This window comes from Nesoenas mayeri (assembly GCF_963082525.1).
Source record: "Nesoenas mayeri genome assembly, chromosome: 20".
Lineage (NCBI taxonomy): Eukaryota > Metazoa > Chordata > Aves > Columbiformes > Columbidae > Nesoenas > Nesoenas mayeri.
Window position 1 is genome coordinate 8,387,268 of NC_137569.1, and position 22,701 is coordinate 8,409,968.

General features: G+C 43.5%; 1 protein-coding gene across 2 annotated transcripts in view; it reads right to left on the reverse strand.

Moving 5' to 3' along the window:
- The window catches only part of AUTS2 (activator of transcription and developmental regulator AUTS2), a gene marked incomplete at both ends in the record, with an annotated part of 710,546 nt that overhangs the window by 577,907 nt on the left and 109,938 nt on the right, over positions 1–22,701 (reverse strand). The gene's annotated exons all lie outside the window — the stretch shown is intronic.

A 22,701-nucleotide genomic window follows, 5' to 3' on the forward strand; every position in this document is an offset into this window, starting at 1 on the left:
AGTGCACTAAGTGTAAAGGCAGGTTATGGAGGAGATTAACACAGTCTCAATCAACAGGAATACGCTGCTGGGTTTTACAGTTACACTGAACAGCTGCTTACACCCAACACAGCACCTAACTCGGACCTGCACACTCCGGTGATTTGCTTGGTCAAATTCCTCTAGAATTTTCCCCTTCTCTAGGGCCCCTCGCTCCACCTTTTACAGCCAAGGCCCAGAGTCTGCCGAAAACCACAGAACAGAACCATGTTGAGTATCTGCCCTCTGATACCCACCACTATTCCAGCCTTCCTGCATTAAAAAAAATCCAAAAGTAATTAATTAAGTGCATGTGCACATTGCTTTACTTTAACATCTATTAATTTAAATACATATATACTAATGCATATAAAGCGTACTAGCAGTTACACAACCATACAAAAGTACACAAAATCTAAGCATGAATGCGCTTCTGCCTTACTTGCATAAATTGGGAAACCAAAACAGACTGTCTGATGAGAGGATGTGTGACTGAGTGCAGTTTTTCAGCACTTTCAAAGAAGGAAAACAGCTCCTCCTGTAGTTCACAGCACTTCTCCAGGTACAGAGAGGAGCTTGGCTCATGGATACTTATAGTCTTGAATTAAGGCACCCGACTCCTATATCACCTATTCTATTTTGCAACACTTTGCCAATATTGTACACTCCATATTTATATTGATATTTCTGGAATATTTACATATATACACAAACCAGACACATATAGAAAGTACTATACACAAAACCTTGTGCTTAGGCATTCATGTGTCTTTCTATATAGCGTTAAGATAATTCCCCAGAGGAACCCAGCTGGGCTGGGGGTAGGTGAACAAGAATGTGCTGCAGCAAACTGCACACTCTAAGTAGCTGTTAAACTGCTTGAGACCACTTTTCTGCTTTCAAGAGCCCCAGCTCAAGTGTTTTTAACCAGGTTTTCCATGTCTAACAGCTTCATGGCATGGGAATCAGTAATGCTGCTTCAGTGTACTCTTAAACATCTATAAAGCAAGGCCTACTATACAACAGATGGTCTAACCTCTTGAATGTCAAAATCCTTCTGTGTCAGGCAGCCCAATTAAAGGGACATTTTTAGCAGCACGGCTCTCTCCACTGTGCCCTTCCTCCCACTTTAGCCTCAATGTCCCAAGGGGTAATTGCTCACCATACAATTACAAACACCAGTTTACTGTAGTTCTTTCTCCCCAGTCTCTAATTGGGAGAAACTATGATTATGGTTAATCTAACTCCTGGGTTTCAATGAAGAAAACCATTTAAAAAGAGAAGACCTTTGAGAAAAAAACATGAAGATCTTCAGCTAACTAGCACAGTCCAGATCTCCTGATTAGGTCTTTGTCATTCCCCTTGTCTTGCCAAAATACTAAAAAGCAGACATGGCTGAGAAATAGAGGAGAAAAAAAAAAATAGAGGCGAAAAAGCACTAGAAACCCTCGTATTCTAGTGGCTTGCTGCCATCTAAGTAGGATGTGCTTCAGTATACAAGAGATGCCTTTGGAGTTGGTCGCTCATTCCTATTTCCCAGCTTGCTGAATGTCTTCCATTCCTCCTCCGGCCTACAAGAACTGATGATGTGGAGATATTTCTATTCTTGATTTACACGGGGGAAATGGTAGTACAGAGTTTAAAATATCTGCCCAGGAACCTGAACTCTTGATGCTCTCCTAAGAGAGAACGCCCACATAACTCAGTTCTGGGTCTCTCTTTCTGTCAGCAGAGGTTGACAGCTTTAATACTACCCTGACAAGATGGTCAGGCTGATTCTGAACAGACTTGAGATACAAACCAACGCAGCTTCTTCCCAACCACTACACAACAGCCCCAGAAACTACAGCATTTGCAAGGAGCAGTGGGTTTAACAGGAGCTAGGCCTGGGAAAGGACTGCTGGAAAAGACAATCAGATACTAAGGAAAACATAATCCTGTTCATGCCTGAGTGTGTGTTTCTTAGATGATTTACTGTATAATGATAAAGCAAATCTCACACTCAGGGACTGCAGGCTGGAAGACAGGGCACTACACACATAACAGCTCTTCTGATGCTGCTTCAGAGCGAAGAGGATGTTTTCTCCCTGCTGTTTAGGGGAAACATTGGCAGCACAGGCAGATCCTCAAGACATCACCTCGTTCTACAGGGCTGCGGGATGGAGCAATGCAACATTTAAAGCAGATAATAAAAATGGCAACCTATACTCAATTGAGGAAACTGATTGATGAAAGAGCTTCCTCCTAGAAGCCTGTCATCTTGCTGGGGGTTTATACTTGCCACTGCGACAGAACCAGCGATAGCTTGTGGGTGGTGAGGCAGTAATGCTCGGAGACCAGCATAAAATACACACTCCTCATGAAACGAGTTTCATTTCCAGCTTCACTGAATTTTTTTCTACCAGAAAAAAAAAGTGACTGATCAATTTAGAGTAGGCACTTCATGAAAAGCATGATTTATGACTATAAGCTTTACTAGTATCTGTCTTTTGGTTTCCATATATATAAAATTGCTGTTAAATACATGGTGACAGAGTTAGCTGTGAGTTTCTTAAGCACTTTGGAAACTACAGACTCCATTTAAGTGCAAAGTTGTTCTTGTTATTACTCGCTATTGAAGTTGAAGCATTCATTTAATGTGCAGGATATGCTAAAAAGGAGTGACAGGTGATTGCTGTCTGTCAGAAAGAATACAGGAAAAGGATAACATTTCTTTACCCAGAGGGATTAAACTATACTATAGGCCAAGTATTAGATATTTTTGGCCACTTACAGAGTGAGGAAGCTTATTATGTGTCTATAAACCCTGCCTCAGGAAAGTCACCATTCTACTCCCCAGTTTCAACTCAACGTCACCTAAAACATTGATAAGAGTAGGTTTAAAACAAGGCTTTGAAAATGTGCCCGAGTCAACTCAGTTCCACACTCATCTTGCTCTTTTGACCATGTTGATAAGCGTGATGGTATTTAACATCAGAGTTCCAAGCTGGAGAGAAAACCACACAACTGGAACTTAGTTCTACAGGCTCAGTCTTCTCTGAAAGCATTCACACTGCATGAAGCTTTTAATAATTTCTAAACCCTTCAACTTACACAGGAGGATCAAAAGACAGAGAGAGAGAAGCTAGTCTCCACTACCCTGCCTGCCTTCCTTTCCTCTAGACAGATGAGCTCCACCCTACCTATCTTTTATGGGGGAAGCAGGAAAAAGAAGCAGGGTATATTTTAATCAGTGGGGGTGCATGAAAAAGTTTTCAGGAGGTACATTTCCAACAGCTTTCTCGACTTCCATCTGCTTTTCTGAACAGAAGCAGCCTTCCTAAAATCTGCAAAACTGAGCCATAAAGCTCACGAGGAGAAATTCCCCATGGGAGATCCAGCACCTCCAGCTACACTCGGAGCCAGAGACCCTGCAGGAACAATTCCCTGTGGGACGGAACGTTTCTCGTTCGCGGCTGGAAAGCACAAGTGCAGACGTACAGAAAGAAGTGGGAGGTAGGGGGACAGAGCCCAGACTTTTCAGCCTTGAAGAAAGACACACATTTCCATGTTTGAAAGGGGTTGTGGGAGAAGGTGGGAAGGAGTCTAATTGCATCCAGATTGTTTTGTCCTTCCCACTTGCTTCATCTCGCTGGCAGGTTTGACTGTCAGTACTTGCTGTGTTCGCAAACCCAGTGCCAGCTAATTGTGGTCCTTATATACATACCCCAGATCTAACTTGACACAATGCTGTATAATTGGCAGCCCAAGAGAACAGGCAGAAACGGGTAGTGAATGTGAATTACCTCTCACACCTACTGCAGGAAGATCCTCTGAGACAGAGGCTGAAGGCACTGGCAGGGAGCTCGCCCTGTGCCCCTGGACACAATGGCAGATTTGCAGGCAAAATGACGACTTAATTTTCCAGTGCTGCCCATCTTCAAGGCCTTAAAACCAAGTATTTTCTAACAGGGAAGGACAAAATGAAAACAAGAAGGGCCAAATGAAAGCAGGGCAGTAGGTCTGGGCAAAGGAAAGGCAGGGGGCAATGGAAATAGATGCTTAATAGTGGAATTTAGACTGGAAATGAAAAAGAACCACAAATTCTCACCATGCCTCCTCAAAGGAGCTCACAGTATATCTGTGCATTTCTGTTGGATGTCAAATGGAAAAACGTAAGTGGGACATTTTTCTCTTGATTCAATGTTTATTTGATAAGGTTAGTGCCACCTAAACAGTTTTCAGTCTCAAGTGTAGGAAAAGACCCTGTAGAGCTGCATACAAACACTGAGAACATATTCACACCTCCTGCAGGCTCCCCATCCCCAGCTCTGCCTCGCTGCTTCTTACATCGCATTTACACGCACGAGCACTAAAATCCTCCGGCACAGTTCAGGTAAGGGCTTAGGCAGGGTTCAGCTAATTGCTACAACAGACCATCTTCCCCAAAAGAGTGTAGTTCTTGTTTGCTCAGCAATATTTAAGTACAAGATTAATAAGCACAGTTCAGAGCACAACAGCTTTATGGTTTGTCTCAAGCCTCCACATCTTCATATTAACATCCGGCTCCATCTCCTTGGGCTCCATCTACTACTCCTTTTCCCTTCATGCCTTTTAGGAAACAGACCCTTTTCAATAATCACATATATTCTGTGAACCATAAAGATGCAAAAACCTTGAAAACAGCTTCAGGCGAGGGATACACTTATGAAAAGTAGGCTCAAACCACACCAGAGCAACCAAGGAGCCACTAAGAGGTGCCTGAAATGTGCATCTTAAACTCTGGCAAGGGCGAAAACCCACCACTAACGACAGCATAGTACAATGTACTGCTGCTCCACCGGTATTAATAGTTATTTTTTAGTGACACTACCCCAAGCTATTATTTGCTTATAACCAGTGCTACCTGACTTCTAAGAACTCATGCAAATTCCATAAAATGCAAGAGCAATTAATCTTGTCGGGGAGGAAAAAAAGTTTAATGTCAAGTTGCTTTGCTGTTAGATGCAGCTCTCATACATCCCAGAGGCTGATTTGTGCCTCTGCTATAATAAAACTCACCAGAAAGGGCTGGTATAATCCAGTGACTTCTCTGATTCTGCACCAGTTGCTGAACACATCCCAAACTGAACAACCAATAAACCACACTATGAGCGTACATTGGCCTGGATGGACTCAGTTGTTTCCTCTAGCAATAAATAATCAACAGCAAGATGCAATGTGATAAGCCTTTGATATTTACAAGAAAAACATTTAAAGAAAATAAATAAGAGACAAGAAACTTTTCCCCTGCATTTAACCGAAACTTTTCATACTTTTTTTTTTTCCCTCAATTCTGACCATTAGAAAAGCATCTCCCCTCTTCATATATATGAAATTAGAAATATTTAGCCCCCAATGAGATTTTACAGTCATTTGCAGCTAAGAACCCAAGAGGATACACTAACCCATACTTTGAGGTTCACCGGTTTACAGGGTGCCCATAAACGCTTCAGCCACACCGAGGCTTCCACCAGTCTTAAAGAAGCAAAACTCCTGATAGCTCAACCCCCGATTTCTGACACTATGGAAGATATTCCCCACAAAATAAAGCTAAAAAATAAGGGACTAGAAGCATCCCTGCGCATCTCCCTGCAGCTGGTCGGCCGCCCTTTTCTCACACAATTTCAGCAGCACCTGGACACTGGACAAGACTTTGCTTTGGCAGGGAACAGACCCATGAGAGGCCACGCAAAGCAGCTAAAGAGGGTGCCTAAACCCTCTCGGACACACAAACAGGAGCTTCTGTGCTGATAAATCATCTCCTTAAGGAGAAACACTCAGATACAAAAAGAAATCAAAAACCACCTCTGTCGCTAGAACGGCGATGTCTGCTGCACTACCACCCCGCGCTCAGGAGGACAAGAACAGGTTTGCAAACGTTCCTCTGCTACAAAATCCCGTTCCACACGTGTTCATAACCTGAGCCTCACAAAAGCTCCATACGGAGTACGCAAAGGTTATGGTAACTGTTTTACAGATGGAGAACTAGACCGGAGAGACTGAATGATTTCCCTGCCGTCACAGAGGAAGCCTGTGGCGAAGGAAGGAGCTGCGCACATCTGGCTAACATCAGCTCCAGAGGTGGGGATGGGGAAGGTAATGAGATGCCTCCACGCCAGAAGCTGAGTTTTATGAAGCAAACATCCCACAGAAGTTGGAAAAAAATGACTGCAGTGAATCACACTCAGTATTCAGAGACGTGCTCACGTTACAACCACAAGCACTTATTTAATTAGAAAAATGATTTAATTGAGACGCATCCAAAATTGCCTCCAATATGACACAAGCAATGATATACGTAGGTAAGAAAATATGTTGGCTACAAAGATGTGTGTGTTTGTACATGTGAGGAGAAGAACGAGGGTAAATCGTCAGATTTTCTCTCCACCATGCTCAGCAATGACGCTGAATATATTTATTAAACGCAATCAGATTTTACAAGGCACTGAAGTGATAACTCTGTAGTAGTGGAAAGTGCAAGCAGCAATAAATATCTTGTAAACACAGAGGTCACAGGCCCAGGTGCTTACGAGCACGGGGAAGGCGGCTCACCGTAAGCGCTACGCTTCATTGCCTCAGCACTTATTTTTTCATCTTTCTTTTCTTGGAGGAGGGGTGCAACAGGACAGAATGGATTATTATTTAATTTACTGCAATAAATCAGGAGTCAAAGCCATTCAAAGGAATTTGTAGCTTATCACTATGCAAAGAAAAAAAATCAAACCTCTATCAGTTCAGATCTAAATACAATTACAGGAACAAAATAGCTTTATGTGTAAACCATCTAACTGAGCCTGACAGATGGATACTGTTTATATCCATTTGTATTTATTGAACATATTAAAAGACTGCAGCTGTTCCATCAACACCTAGGTGCTTCCAGGGTGCTTGGAGCTGTATATAAATATGACAGAATTTTATGGATAAATATATTCCATGAAATAAACATGTTGGAGATATTGTGATATAACAAGTATTTACATTAACAACCATAATACCTTGAACTGGTTTCTATTGATCTTTAAGCACTTCACAAAAGTATGGATAAAGCATCTGCACTCCCACCCTGCAGACATAGAATTAAAGCTCAGAGATTAAGTGCTGCCAAAGGATTTTATAACAACTCAGTATGAGCGATGGGATTAGCAGCCAGGCCTACGGCTGCGGGCTTTGTCTCCAGCGCTTTAACTCACACTTCCCCCAGCCACATCTACCTCTGCGCGTCTTTGTGCGCAACACCCAGGAGCCTGTTTCATTGGAAACTTGCATATATTCACTGCCTAATTTTAATCTCGCACAGTGTTGGGTCAATCAAAGCCAAAGGCAATGAGCCGCAGGCTATTAGGCCTGGCTGCTGCCTTCCCCCGGCAGAGGGCTGGACGCAATCTGTCCATCAGCCAAACCCGAGTCGCTGCTGACAGCTTAGTCCTGCGCTTAGAAATTCAAGGCAGAGCCTCCCGCTCAACAGCGATCTAAACCTCACCAAACCTCCGCTGGCTGGCCAGAGGATCAGCAAAAAACCACCCTAATTAATGGAAATATAACCCCACACTCCTCATCAGCGAGGTTTTGCATATACATAAGGAACGATCAGTGGCGAAGAATTATGACTGCTCCCTATGTAAATCACAAGCCCTGCAAGGAAAAGCTTTCAAGCTTCAAGGGAGACAAACACACACAGCCCGTCGGGTTTTCTCCTGCGTTCAGCTCTCGAGATCTGCACCCCGGGGGAAACCCGACCAAGCACATATTTTGCCTGCCTGCTGTGCGGGTTTTGAAATAGGAGCATCACTGCATATGGTTAATCATCAGATATTTTTCTTTTTACATTTCACAAATAATTGTATGTTACTCTCTGCCACAGTTATTTCCATTTGCAGTACTGGTTTCCAGCAGGACTGAAAGGGAAGAGAATGACGTTGGTTGAGAATGAAGAAAGTTTTCAACTAGAGTTTGCATAGAGCTGGGGAGTGAATCTGAGGATAAACCAGGGCTTTTGTGCGAGTCCTCTGGGGCAGCTATTTCGGGTTGCTGAGGCTCCTAAGAAGAATTTCAGTGTAGAAGATGGAGCACTTTTCCTGCTGAAAATCGCTCCCTTGCCTTCGCAGTTCCTGCACCACGGACTGTCAAAAGCACCGGGTCACCCGCTTCGGTGCTTTTCAGGAGAAACGTAAGGGGAAACAAATTTGATAGAGCTCTCTGGAAAGAGGGACTGGAAAGACATTACTACAAGAGAAAAACTGTTAACCTGGCAAGGAGAAAGGCGCTGGAACACACTAGAAATCAGATCAGGAACAAAATATGATTTATCTGAGAACAAGTGTACACATAGAAACAAGGAGACGGAAGAGAAGAGGTATTTTCTGGGGAGGGGGGCAGGAGTGGAAATCAACCTCCCTTTCTGACTAAATAGCTAAACTCTGTCATTTCTAAGCAGTGGTAATCACAGCGCACATTTAAAAACCAAACATCAAGTGATAGGGCAAATCTTTTTAATAAAAAAAGGATATCCTCATCTCCACTTTCTGCCTGTGGAAGAAGAGGCACAGGGAGAGAAAAATGGAAGAAAAAGGAGAGCTGGCCTGCTAACACCATATGGCAAACACAGGAACTGAGCACAGGCTCCCCGAATCCCAGACGAGAGCCATATCCCCACCAGACCACCATCATTTTTCATCTGCAAATATGCAAGTGCGTGCATGTGCGCACAGACACACAGGCAACAGCAGCATAATCATCTCTATACTGCCATGCCACAAAGCCCTGAACTCTGAAATGAGAGCCATCATCTCAACAACTGAAAGGGCATATTAATAGCATTGCCAGTTAAACTCTCCAGAGAGGAGCCGTCTCCTGCGTGTTTATCCAGAGCCAAGCACAACGGGGCCGACAGTTGTCTTTACTTCTACAGAAAGGATCATTATCCCGGTTCTTCCTCGGCTGCGGTCGGCCAACTGCGGCTTTGATAATTACCCTATAGAAACTCAAAGCTGCTACACCAGCATCTCAAACACAAAATCATACTCTGTCGCCGTTTTTCCCAGAAACGTTTTTATAGAAGACAGCAGTTTCTACTTAGGCAGCAGACGGACCAGAAAATACTGCTTGACAGAAATGCTTTTGAAGTGGAGATGGGACCGTAACACCAGATTCCTGCCCCTCCCTCTAGTGAGTGCAGATGTGGATGCGATTCTGGTCCAGAGCTCCAGGATTTGGCCCTTTCTAAACAGTCAAGTACTTCCAGTAAGGGCTGAGTGGTTGGGGTTTCTTCTAATGTGAGAGGAGAGGTTTTTAGCACTTCTGTGCCCTGAACCCAGGACTTCTCAGAACACCAATGTGCCTCTTAAATCCTGCTCCGAGTGCTTAAGCAAAACACCATCTGAGCACAGACCCCGCAGCCTCAGGGGGGAGATCTGCTTTACACCCAGAGCATGACACCAGAACTTATTCACCTACATAAATAGGCAGGATAATAGTGTCTATGTGCACAAGCACTGAGTTCTGCGCGAGACAGAAGGCAGAACACATCTTAGAGCACCTGTTGAAAATAAAATGAAACAAAACAACACCATGAGGATCCTTGAAACTATTTGCTTGCGCTCTAAGTTCTGCAAGTACCAAACAAGGTGTCTGTACAGAGGTTCCTGCCAACAGCTGCCATTAACAGACATAAATCTCATGTTCAAAGGAAGCCTCCAGTTTTTCTATCTTAATTTGATTCTTTTGACTTGATCTATCCTGTCTGTTTTCATCTTTCCTCATTAAAAAGATTTTTCAAGAATTTTTTTTTAAAAGCCAAACATAGCTAATTATTTTAACGAGCTACCGAAAAATAGCATTGATCTCTACTCTGAATATAAGCAAACATCAACATTGCATGGGAGCAGAGGTAGCACAGCATCTTAATACTATACCATGAGCTCCTATATTTGATTAATGAAGACTCACAGGACTAATTTTACACTGCTTCATTAAAAGCCTGGGGCAATTAGCATAAAGGTTAGACTACTACATTATTAAAACGTTATTTTTTTTTAAACAAAATAATTTGCTTCCTTTCCTTTCGGATAAAAACACACTGCATAGACAAAATGAGCTATTGTCCTTTTAAACTTAATATGTAGAGAAACATGAATTGCTGCATCTCTCATCAAGGAGACAGCAAAGCAGCTGCCCCATTTCTCAAAAAAGGGCGAAGGCAATGCTCTGCTGTAAAGCCAACACGCGGACAAAGGAAACAGCTTTTCTGCTCAGAGGATGCAGAATGGTGATAAACTTAAAATTCACCCAGCAACTACATGGAGAGAAGAAATTGCTCATACCAAACAGCGCATCCATTTCTCACACAACTAAACCTGACCGGCAAACTTCTCTAAATGAAGATCAAGGTAAAAGCACATGTATGTAACATTGCAAGAGCTGTAGTGTACATAACAAAAAGCACAGGCATCTCCTATCCTTTGAGGTTCTATTGAGAGAGCAGAGGAAGAACTGCTTTTGAACTTGCAGGTTAGCAATTCTTTAAGAGCACATTGAACCGGCAGCCTTGCTGTGCTGTTGATTCAGCATCACGATGGACAACGAGATTCAAACCACCAGGCCACTGCTCTGCTTTCCCAATCCTTCCACAGGCTAAGGTAAGCGGCTCTCAGAAAACACGAACCTCCACCTCCTCCTCCGCCACAGCCTCGGGAATGGCAGAAAAAACATTAAAAAAAGCAGCAGCAGCCCTAAGGACCAGACTTGATGAAAAAGAAAAGCTAACTGCCAGACAACGTTTCAGTCTGCTCCAGAGCGGCTTTCCACGTGGGAGCGCTTGCCAAGACTTGCACAAGGCGCCGCTCTGCCTTGCAGCTCTTGCCGGCACTCGAGGGGTTAAAGCAATCTAAGCCAGGCCTGCTGGAGAAGCACTACAGCAGGAAGAAAGAGTTACAAATGATTTTTCTTGGCAAAAGCAGCTCATTGGAATAGTAGGAGGATTGTGCTTACTCCTCATATATAAATGCCAAAATGAGGCTTGCTGACACTTTCCTGGCATGCCACAGCCCTTCCAGTGGCCCAGGCCTTCAGCTGAATATGTGTAGAGGGACAGAAGGACACACAAGATGTTTCTTCCCCAACTGATCAAAACCTTCTTCTCACGGGGCGTTATCCAGCATCTCTGGAAAGCGTCCGTCCACCAGCACCACCACTGACAGGCTCAGCCTCTCCCCTTTCCACACCGATGCCTCATTTTCGTGGCCAGTGCCTGGGGTTGCGTGAAGCCAAGAGCGTGCATGAATTCTGGGGGCGCTGTGCTGGAAAGATGGGGATTAATGAAGACTCACAGGACTAATTTTAGGCAAGACAAAGTCTGCTGAAACATCAGAGCTCTGCAGCTTGCTTAACTAAGAGCCCAGCTTTTCCTTTACCCCAATCTCCAACACCTAACTGTTCTCTCTGGAAAGATCTTGCAGGGAGTTTAAGGTGACCCTTTCCCTGGTCCTCCCTCTGGAGTTCCAGAGACCAGCAATTCATGAACCTTGAGAGCTGGAAGCTGCATCCAGATCATCATGTTTAACAGACACTAATCTTCCTAAAGGTCTAATCCCTTTGTACTGCTTCTTCAGACTTACACTTTTGACTTCCACAAAATCCTTTCACATGAGTTTTGTAATTTCATCCTGGTCTGATCAAAGAATACAGAAAAGAAGAAAAAAGAAAAGAGAGGCTTCTCAATCCCTAGTCCTATCAGATTTACCCAAACTGTTATGATTTAATTATTCAGTGTTTCATCACATGGAAAAGTGGCTTCACAGCCATTGCAGAGGTTCATGGTAGGGCTTTAAGACGACGAAGATGAAATGGCTATCTTGGGAATGTTTAGCTGGTTCAAAGGCACAGGACACCATGTGTAATGTAGCTTTGGCTATTGCCCAAGGGCTGCCCAGTGCTGCACAGAGCGACAGCTGAACTGTCTCTGCAGCTGAGGAAACAAGTTGATCCCTTTCAGTGACAGAGGAACTTCACCTTTTCCACACCAGGATTGCTGAGGCTTTGTGGCAGGTGACTGGTTTTAACACCTTCTATCACCTCTCTCACTGCCTATCTGCTCTCTAGAACATTCAGAATTAACAGCAACCAATAATTAGATTTTTGCTCCTCCTTTAATCTCTCCCATTTCCCCTTCTAGAGATGGCTTGCTTTTTTTCCCTGCAACCTACAACCCAATGCAGTCTTACAAAGGCAAGCGAGGAGAACAACTTCTTGCCAGTGGATTGACACCAGGCTCCTCACCTCCATAGGGAAAAATGGACCTGTCTGCAAACTGAGAGGGATAAATCAATTCTCTGAGACAACATCACCCATTGCAGCCCTTCCAAGAGCAGCAGCTCTCTCCCAGGCAGCTTGAGTTTCTAGAGCCCCCAGGATCCCAAAGACTAAATCCTAAAACCTGACTGCTCTCCACATCCCTTTCAGAAAATACGATGCGTTATAACACATTGGATGAGACTCTAATAAATTTTAGCAGTAAAAACTAGGAAATGTTTACTGGTTTAAACGTTCCCCATGCTTTGATTGACTTCTATAGAGGATTATTATGAGCAGCAGCTATAAGTTGTGTTTTTTCTCTCCACGTCCACATCAGAAATCCATACCACCCTTCAGCAGTGTCCACTCAGGCTGGAAGGGTTTATTGTGAAAAGATCACACAATCCCAGAATGTCAGGGGTTGGAAGGGACCTGGAAAGCTCATCCAGTGCAATCCCCCCATGGAGCAGGAACACCCAGATGAGGTTACACAGGAAGGTGTCCAGGCGGGTTGGAATGTCTGCAGAGAAGGAGACTCCACAACCCCCCTGGGCAGCCTGGGCCAGGCTCTGCCACCCTTACTAAGCAGAAGTTCCTTCTCAAATCATCTCACCTACTTGGCCCACAAAAAGTCCCCTTAGTTTGATCCACCACACTGTGACTGCACAAGGAGTTTCAATGGAAATGTTTGCAAAGCAGTCAACTTTTTCTGTAAATATACACATACAGTAGGAGGTTTTCAGGATTGTCAGATTGCTTTACAAAAGAAAGAGACATTTTCCCTGCTTACAGTCTGGGGAGGCAGAGCTGCATTCTCAAAATATCACAAGGCAAGATACTGTGCAGCAAGTGAGAACTCAGCATGGACCTGCTATCTCCAAGATCAGAATCCCATTAGCAGAAGCTAGGGAAAAAGAAAGAAAAGTGGAAACTGAAGAAGGTTCACTCTGCTGCTGCTGTAGAAAAGAGAAATTCAATCCCACGACCTAGGTTGTTACAAGGAGGAGATGGCGCGATAGCAAAATAGACAGAAAATTATCAGCACTGATGGAAATGTCATCCCCACCACTGACGAACACCCCAAATCGCCCTGTTCTAACCTGGTCTTTTTTTAAACTCCTTTCCTGGGGCTGGAGGCTCAGTAATCAGTCTTGGAAATTTTCAGTTTCCAAATCTAGGCAGGGGGTTTGTTTTTCTTGCACGAGGTGCCAACACTATTTGGTGCTGTACAGCTTCCAGTACTTTCTTAGGTGCCTTGAGAGGCTTGGCATGGAGGGCACTATGGAAATGGAGTTTTAACCTATCGCTTCCCACTTCTGCCTTGTAACCCACCTTCAAAAATGAGTTTTTTCGGCAGAAACAGATGTCATCCTCTCTCTGCATGCAAGAAATGCACTCGCCACGGCACATACAGGCAGTGAAACACATTTCAGCTGGATGTGGAGTGTCAAGTGAAAAATATAACACCCCATCAGGATGGTGACCAACATCTCTGTCCATCTATCATTACAAACAGCACAAATTTAAACCAAAACCCTCACCCTTCTCTGTGCCCACATTACAAGACATGCTGCCTATTTCTTTTTCAGCCAGCCAGCTAACTCTACAACTGACTTACGACATCCCGACCCATCACAAAAATAAAGTACAACAAAGTGGGGGGAAGCTACTGCAGCTGCCCACAGGGATCAGCCACAAGCACAACTTCAAATTCATTAAGGGAGGAACACACCAGAGCTCTCTGGAAAGGCCTAAGCTCATCGGAGGTGTTGCAGGATGACTAATTCATGACTGGTCCTCGCCAGGGAAACCCCTTCTCTACTTACAATCTTAAGTGCATTATCCCCAACTGGCAGGTCAGACCCCCAGCAGCATCAGGAGCAAGGAGCAGGGATAAAGGGAAACCAGTGAAATGCCTTCCCCCATTAACAGCTGACTTTTGGCACAGGACATCACATTCTTCTTTGTCCAGCATTTCTAAAGATTTTTGAAAGAATATCCTAATTAATCTGTGGGGGATTTCAGGCAAGTTTGCTTTAGGTATTTTTAGCTTAAAAATGCAGTCTTGCCAAGTATTTTCCCCTTTCACAACGTTCTCTTGTGTTTGAGGCAATTATAGAGGATTGTAAAACATCTATAATCCCCCAGATTACACAACAGCACTAAAACACATAATATTTTGGGGCTCTGGAGGTTTATTATTATGTCATGACGGTAATTTGCCTGCGTTTCATCCAGAAGGATCCCCAAAATACCAGTTTTTCCAAAATAGAAACGCAGTTGCCTGCGAGACAGGACAAGGTGAAACCCTTCGCAGTGACTCACGAAGGCAGAGGAGGGAAAGCCGACTCTTATTCACAGAAAGATACCACCGAAGTCCTGCTAAATGGAGTAAAATCAGGAATTCACTCTAATAAAAAGTCTCTGAGGATTTTTGCTTATGAAAGTTTTGCTGCTGATCCACAGACAGACACAAAGCTAATAATAATAATAATCAAAACAAGCCTTCTGGGCATACTTGCCTTGTCATTTCTAATGTACCCTGATTGCAGCCCTGCCCACTTCCTGAGCAGCTTCCATCCAATTGTGTCAGTATGTCCTATAAACATGAATGAATTAAGCCACAGGACAGCTTTGAATGGTAAGATAACAAATATTGTTCTCCTTTCATGTCATGATTCAAAGCCTGTTGAATTGTAAGAGAATCTGGATCAATTCTTCATCGCTCAAAAGAAAAAAGCAGCTACAAAGAAAAAAAACAAGGCAAAAAGAGTCAAAGCCATGCAAAGTAATCGCGGAATGACTTGACACTCGTGAAGCTGCTAAGAAACCTGATTAGTCTCTGTTCTCTAGGGGAAAATGAGAAGCAGCAATAGGTGTTTCTGCTCAAACAGAGCCAGGACACGCTGCCCAGCAGGGCCAGGAGCTCCGCAGAGCTGCGGAAGGGCTGGCCGACGGATGGGGAGCTCATGGTTGCGCACAGAATTGCTTATGAGAGCAACCTAAAGCAGGTATATTGCCCTCTTTTTGATGAAGGAACAAAAAAAAACCTGTCAAAAAACAGCACTTCATTTACATAAATAAATAAACCTTTTCCCTGTCTCTCTCCTTTTGCTTATTTTCCTGTTAGTCACAACACAAATCAAACTGCCAAGGCCTCCAAACAAGCCGATTCCGCAGGTGTCCAGACGCGCTCCCTGGCAACAGCAGCAGAACGAGCCCTTTGGGACACCGGCCCCTCTTGTGGACACGGACCTGGGAATGGTGGTTCCTCCCTCGGCAGAAGCGGCTCCTGGACCCAGGGATGGCACCGAACACCAGAGAACAGGCTGCACCGCCACCAATGCTGCTGGCTTGGGGCCACCAGCAGGAGCATCCCAGCCCAACCAAACTTACAGCATGACCGAAATCTGCAGAGTCCAAACGTGATCAGGCACTTCAGAAACTGGGGGTTTGACATTAAATATGTGCTTTGCTTCAAAAGCAAAAGGGTAAAGCTATATGGAAATTAACATTTTACTCATCCGGATAGGGGTATTGCTTTGGATGTGGTACAGCACTGCTGGTATTTGCTTTAGGATTTATTCAACAGTTAGATAGAAATAATTTGGCCTTCAAAGAAGAGCTTGACTCTTCCCTTTGAGAAAACTATTGAAGTTACATCTCAGTACTGTATTATTTCCTTCAATCCAAAAGAAGAGGAGGATTCACTTTCATAAGAAATAAAATCAAGAGACTAAACTTCCAAGTATTTTGGCTTAACTCTCATCTTATGCTGGAATTAATTTTATCACATAAATAGACATAGATCTCTTCACTCCCTATTAACTCCTGAGGGGTAAGAGAGAATCTTGAAACTACTACTGAAGAAAGTCACCTTAACATCAGTTTTTATCTCTAACAGATAGGGAGCTCAGGAGCTGTGCTAAATCATGTGGTGCTTCATGTACTTCATTTTAAGGGAAAATAATTACTTCCTAGTTAAATTCATTTTGGAAAAGAGTGTTTAAAACATATGAACAGTGAGGAGTATTCAGCCACCAGAATTGCGTGATAGGAAACAACCTTAGACTGCATTGTAAAGCAAATCCATTTCTTGCTGAGTGCAACACATTAATACAGTACCTAGTGTGATCCAATATCTGACAGGGGGAGGAATCATGTGCATACAAGGTTTACATAGGAGTCATATTGTGGACCAAAGTACATGTAAAGAACCCACCTTGCATTCTTTTAAAAAATATGTTTTATATTGCTGTTATAGTAAAGAAAGCATTAGGCCATTTCTTTGTTGAACAGGAAGAAAACTGATTATAGTGTAATTTTCAACCTCTTTTGACATGCTGACCCATTTTTTGCGTTTAGAAACGTTCTGTCCCCCAAAATTTAACATAAAAAACCACTTTAAACACATCTGGAATGAAATCTTATTTGATAAGTAAGAGTTACTGCACGCACATATATATCAAAACACTCACACAGATATTTCAAAATTACCTGAAAATCGGATTAAAAATACCAGTGAACTCGGCTAAACTTGCCTTTGCTAATAAGCGCTTTTCTTAACAGTAGATCTGCTCATTTAGTTTTCAATTTGAGTTTTGAAGTAACAGGAATTACCCCATTAGCCACCGAAAAATAACCCAGACACGGTGAAATCCCAAGTTTTTCACCCTCATTAATTAAATGCCACCGAACATCTCCACATTGTTTTTAACCATCCCCTCATCTTGAAAAGGGAGGAGAAGCCACTAGTGCAACGCTTTCTGTAAAGCACTTCCCACCGCATTAATGCTTCAGCTCAGCATTACACCCATTGTCACATAATCTATTTAACTTTCAAACTGGTGTGCAAATGAGCTTTTAGATGCCAGCCACAGGAAAGTCTCCAACACAGAAACTATCAAGTCTTTTTCTTCATTAAATCAATGTCACAAGCAATGATACCCAGGGATATGTGGGATTGAGGGCTTGCAAGGATTTCTTATACTCTGCCCATTTTTTGTTTAACATTTTTTAGCTTTGTACACTGCATCACTTGCAGTTTTACTCACAAAATAATGCCATGAACTGGCAACAAATCAAACCATTTGACTTTATAAAAATATGTACTTGTCCTGCTGCTTTTCTCTCAGTTTCTGACACAGCAGCTTCCGTACACAAAATCATCTCAGTGCAAACAGACTGAAGGAGTTTTGGGTATTTGCTAAAATGATCAGATTTATGCAAGCCAAATCCAAACCCTTCATCCAACGCTACCTCTGGAAGTTCCCCCAGACTCACCTCGCCTGGGTACTCCACGTTTTTGGAAATTAAGACGACTCCTCTCAGTTTTCCACAGCCAGGCCAGTGAACTCTCAAATCCCATTTCAGTCCATACCTCAGTTTCCCCAAGTACATAACATAAATGATCAGGTCCTTTTTGGGAACACTATGAGACCTACCAGTTGGAATACCACGGGAAAGAGAATTCAGAAAAGGACACTGTTAGACTGAGCTACCCCTGAATATTTGAAAGCACTTCATTTTTTCCACAGATCTAGTACTTACGAGATTGAAAGCTCTTTTTCCTTCATAGCCACACCAAAAGCTATAGCAGTTTAAATAAGATTTTATGCATACAGGAAAAATTGTACTGATGCGATACAATTGATTTAGAAAAATTTCTTCATTAAATTGGTGCAGTTCCCTCAGGTAGGAAATATTATTTTGATTTGAGGATACCTTACATCAATTTAGCATAAGTCAGTAATAAATCTCTTTAAGATTTCCGTAAATCACTGTGGTTTTCTTGTCTAGGAAAGCGTTGAAGAGAGTACAATTGAAAATGTCCTTCCCCAGTCTGCTAGAAAGCAGGTGACTGAGGCAGGGTAGTAAAGCATACAAGAGATCGGGTATACGAAGAAGGCAAAAGGAACACGAATGAAGATGAGCAGATGAGCATGCACAGATAAGTTAGTTCAGTCCGTGAGATGTAAAATCTGAGCTCTTGCTATGCAGCAAAGTTAGTGGCAGCAGGTTGGAACTGGAGCACTTGTTGCTGCAACCACATCCTACTAAACCAGACTAGGGGCAGTCAGTCCAGCTCTCTAACACTAGAGTCTAAACAAATTACCATCAGATCAGTCAAAGCCCAGAGGAAGACTCAATAAGCAGGGTGGTCTGGAGGAAGTTTTGCTTGCTGTTTACTTCTCCCTGGGAAGGTATTATAAGCTGTAACAAAATAGCTAAATCTGTTTCATTTGGCCACAGACTTCCTTCTGCTGTTGCCCCTGTGTGTGTGCGCAGACCATGGGCATCCTGATCGCTTGTAAAATTATATAATGAGCTCCAGGGAAAAGAATGTCGTTTAGCTACAGAAATTTGAGTCTTTCTCAGAAAGCAGATTTCCTTTTTACATTGGTCTCCAAGTGATACAGCCATCAAAATGCATAAACTGTTGAATCGAGCGGGGATGTAGCCTGTGCTAATGCTGAGAGCACTCTTGTAATAGCTCAAGTCCCTTTCTACTGTCTTTCATCTGGTTGAGCTCAGTGTTGCTGCTGTATGAAATTTAAAGAGCTTTGAAAAAGATGTTAACGAGCCCTAAAGAGGAGAGTGCTCTTGCGTTAGTCATTCCCATGAACACCTGTGAACTATTGAGTTTAATTAGTCTACAGCTGGCACCGAGTGTGTGGAGAAAGACAGGGGATTTATTATCAGATTGCTAGTTCTCAGATTGTCTCTTCCAGCATGTTTTTTCCCTGTTTGTTTTGTGATAAAGGACACACAGAGAGCAAGTGTGATTGTTTAACTAACAGGGAAATCCTTTCTTGGAAAGGGTGCCAGCACGGGTGGCACTTGGACGATGGCATCACAGGGAAGCGCATGTGGCAGCATCCCCGAGTGCCTCAGCTGTGGGCAGAGAGGGCTGTGCTGCTTACTGTGTGGCACAATTTGCTACCCAATCCTTACCCTACAACTACAGAACAGCTAAAAGGTCAAATTTTCATTTCAGTAACACATTTTTGTTACTCCCCAGGACTCCACTCAACTCCACAAGCATCCTAAAAACAGAGCTAACAGGTGGGAACAGTCTCTGCTGCCACTTTATTCTGCCTTCTACAACACACAGTGCCTTTCAATACAGCTAGCTGGTTTAGTACAAATTAGTTCACCAGTATCACACACAGACACATTTATTTTCATTAGTGACAGTGAATTACAATGGTTCATCTTGAAATACTTCTATCTCCCCTGCCTCAATTAATGTCTGCACTCTCATGTGGTATCAGTTTTCTCCCTTGCTCCATCATTTACCCTCATATTCACCAGGCTGAGTTTTTAAGACAGAATTGAAAACGGGCCTCTCATTTTACACAGGAGCCAAGCGAAGCAACAACCCGGCTCACCTGAGGCCTTTACAATATCCACCACAACCAGTGCCCAGGTGCCTTGCTACACAGGCTTGTGGTCTGGGTTTGAAACTCACAGAGAGCAGCCACAATTTGGAGGCTTTTATATTCCAACGAGTATTCCCCTACCTTGTGCTAAATTCAAATTACCTCAACAGAAACAATGCCCTACTTAAAACACAATGTGCAAAATAATTATCATCCTGACATCATCCTTACTGACAGTAGCTTGTCTCCGCAGCCGGAGTGCGAGACGCTTCCCCAGTTGATCGGACTTCATTCTGCCATCACCTTGACACTGCCAAGTCAGTCATGCTGACATTTCTTATAGCTGACATTGGAAAGCCTTCAGTAAATCTATACTGACAGTTTAAATTCTTTTTTTTTCCCCCTCCTCGTACTTTCCTCCTGTCATGTCATCTCCATAAAATTGCCCTGCCCTTGTTTCACTTCATTTTGACATCCTATTGTTATCTCTGTGGATCCTCTTTAGCGTGGCGCGCTCCTGTCACAAAGGCACAACATCTCCAAAGACCTGACACGAGAGCACCTGGAGGAGTGTGCCAGGAGTCTCATTAAAATTAATTGAATGGCTCTGCTACTACCTCTACCCTTTCCCATCAAGTTACTCCCCAAACTACAGCCTCGCACCACAGAGATACTACAGTGTGTAATTCGCACGCCCCGACAGCCACGAGACCCAGATTTGTTCAAGTTTGAACTCCCGGGGAGGCTGCACAGGTCTGGCAGGGGGAAGAGCAGGGACTAGGCAAAAAACTACCCAATAGCTCTACAATGTCAAGGTTTAGTAACAACTCAAAAACTTCACGCAATCTAAGTCTGGAAAATACAACAAATCAGACACTCCAGGGAGCCACTAATTGAGGCCAGGCCAGCCAAGGCCATGCTCTGCCCAGCACCAGAGATTATAAAGGATTTAAATATAAACAAATGCAAAGTTATTTCATCAACACTTGTTACTCACGTGCTCAGCTTCAGGGATGCATTTGAGAACCTTCCCAAACCCCAAATGCTACACACTGGCTCTAACAAAAAGCTCCATTTTGTATATCAGGACAGCAAGTATGATTGATCATAATCTCCTAATCTCACAGGCCCACGTCCCTCATGGATTCAACTCTTCACTACAAGGAACTTTATTTTTCCCTTCTACAGACACAGATTTTATGCTAAAGAGGATTAAGAGCCAGATACGACGAGCAGGATGTCAATGGGCACCTCAGGGGATTCCCCCCATCCAAGCCCCACAAAGATGGTGCCAACTACACTGGAGGTCCCACACACCGGGCTCACCCAGCTCTGCTCCTCGGGGGTCCTGATACCCTGGGGGGTCCAACCCTCTCTGGAAGCGCCCCACACCTCACCCCGTGTCGGCCAGAATACCTGGGTGCTGCCACACCGCCGCCATCCCACGCCGAGGAGAACCCACATCATGGCAGCCTCATCCCCGGTCAGCAGCTCTGCCCTAACGGGAACAAGCGGAGCATCGCCTTCTTGGAGTCCCGCCCAGCAGCACCTTCATTAGCAGGACACAGTCCACCTGCCCTCGTTAGCACAATCCATCACCCTCGTTAGCAGAGCAGGGAGCCCTGCACCTGGCCCCTGAGAGGCCCTTTGCCACAGGGCAACTGCGGCCCCACAGGCCCAGCTACAGGGATGCACGGCCAAGGGCCCATTTCATGCTGTATAATTAAAAGGCCTTAAAATCCATTTTATGAGGGTAACTCGGGCCTCGTGATCACTTCATGAGACAGCAGCAAGATGTATTTATGCTTGGCAGAGTGGGGAAAGCAGAGGAATAGCCCTATGAAACTGAAAGGGAGCTAAACCCCATGTATGCTTTTACGGTGTTTAACAGATTTTATGCTAATACAATTCACATGGAATTTAAATTTAAACTGTACACATTGACTGTTTCCTACAATTCAGTTATATATTTTGAGATGTGAATAGATATGAGCTCAAAGTGTAATTAAGCTGTCCATGCAATTAACAAGCACATTGTTTTATTTGTATATGATTCCATGCAGCTTTTCCTTTATGGGTAGACAATGAAATACAATGCTTTCTGACACCAGATATTTTGTCTTTGCTTATTGATCCATATTTCTCCAAGCTATCTTAAAAAATAGAAAAACAAAAATAAAATCAGCAAAACCTGCTCATGTGGATCCATTTACACCACGATACATGAGCTCCCGTCAGTCAGGGTTAGTCCCGTATACTCATGGAAATAAACTACAACAAGCTGTAGAGCACTAACATCTATAGGCTGTTGAAAATCATTAGATTCTGCACAGATTAACTCTAATTGAGTATGTCTTTTTAGGTGAAATAATTAACCTGCCGCTGTCCTGGGTTGCAACCAGCCCTACAAGACTTTCCACACCCCAACTCAGGGCAGCTCTTCGTCTGACCTCGTGTCGCTGCTGTTTGGCTGCAAGGCCTTGGAGAGATGCTGACTGAGGACGGATGACTGCACATTCAAAAACCGAGGAAATCTTTGATGCAACTGTATTAGGGATGCCATTACTACACATTTTTTGATCAACAATACATCAGCAGAACATTTTGCTACCGTCGCTAACTCTCTGCTGTGGTTCAGAAACAAATGCTTTAGGACATGTACTACCACACTCCTACTGCGTGTACAAGAGATACGCTATTGTATCCTCTATGGAATATGACTGTCAGCAATTAAAATGAATATTGAAAAGACGGAACACGGTTTGTCATGCATTTTCCTGGCTTTTGTGAAACATTTGTTCACCAGATTTGCTAACTGTTGAAGTGCAAGCATACACAAGAGGTCTGCTAATCCAGGGAATTAGCAAGGTATTGCTCCAACAGATTGCAAAACAACAGCGCTCTATTTCATACAAATGGGCTTTAGACAAGCAATGGGTACACTCTGTGAACAACTTAACCATTCTTCCTACAACCTACAAAAATATCA